This window comes from Galeopterus variegatus, unplaced genomic scaffold (genome assembly GCF_000696425.1).
Source record: "Galeopterus variegatus unplaced genomic scaffold, G_variegatus-3.0.2 Scaffold3633, whole genome shotgun sequence".
Classification (NCBI taxonomy): Eukaryota; Metazoa; Chordata; class Mammalia; order Dermoptera; family Cynocephalidae; genus Galeopterus; species Galeopterus variegatus.
Genome location: NW_007729744.1, coordinates 43,121 through 44,050, shown reverse-complemented (window position 1 = coordinate 44,050; position 930 = coordinate 43,121).

Sequence of the window (930 nt, the reverse complement as noted above, 5' to 3'; positions counted from 1 at the left end):
TTTTTAAAAAAAACTTTAATAGAAGTGCTGATAATAGCTAAAATGACTGTCATCTGCAGACTCACCACCACCATCCCCAACCCCCTGGCTGCTTAATGAGTCTAAGTGAGAAGTCACTATCTAAAATTTAGCCATCTTTGGAATAAAAATAACAAAAAAATCACATGGAAGCTCCATATTATCTCTCTAAAGAAAGCATTCCAAGCCTCTCCTCTCCAGATCTCTGTGCTCTCATATTTCTGATTTTTCACATCAGTGGTTTCTTGTCTGCAGAAATGGAAAACACCAAGGCTGCTTACCTTGTTGCTACCAAATCCCAATGTGAAATCCCACTAAGACGTCGTCATTATATGCCTTCGGGAACAGATGTGTGTGTGTGTGTGTGTCTGTGTGTATCAAGCTAACACATTTCCTGAAGGAGTTTAATTCTTTTGGCTGTTGTTATTTTTTAATTAGCAGAAATATACATACTGTGCATTTGACAGACAGAATACGCAGAAACTGATGAAATACCAAAATTCAAAAAGAAAAAAAAAATTAAAAAACAGCCTTTTCTCCTGATCTAATATGGGGAACCTCTGGGTTTCCTGTTTGATATATGATCAGGGAGAGAAGCTGCCCCTTCCACACACTCAGCACCACCACTACCCCCACCGCCCCCAACACACCAGTCTCCCCTTAATCCTGCTCTCCTGTCCGCACCCAGGTTATGTCTTAGCTCTGGCCGCGATTAAACACCGAACAGCAGGAAAAAAGAGCTTGTTTTCAGCACCACTGCCTATCCCACCACGCAACGGGCAACAAGTGTGACCAGGGTCACCATGCGTCCTGCCTGTCGGCTACTCCCAAGGGCTGACCCTCCCCCACCGTCGGAAACTCCCCCAAGGTGTTCTAAACCCATACCCTAAGCAGATTGCAAAACCCCAGGCA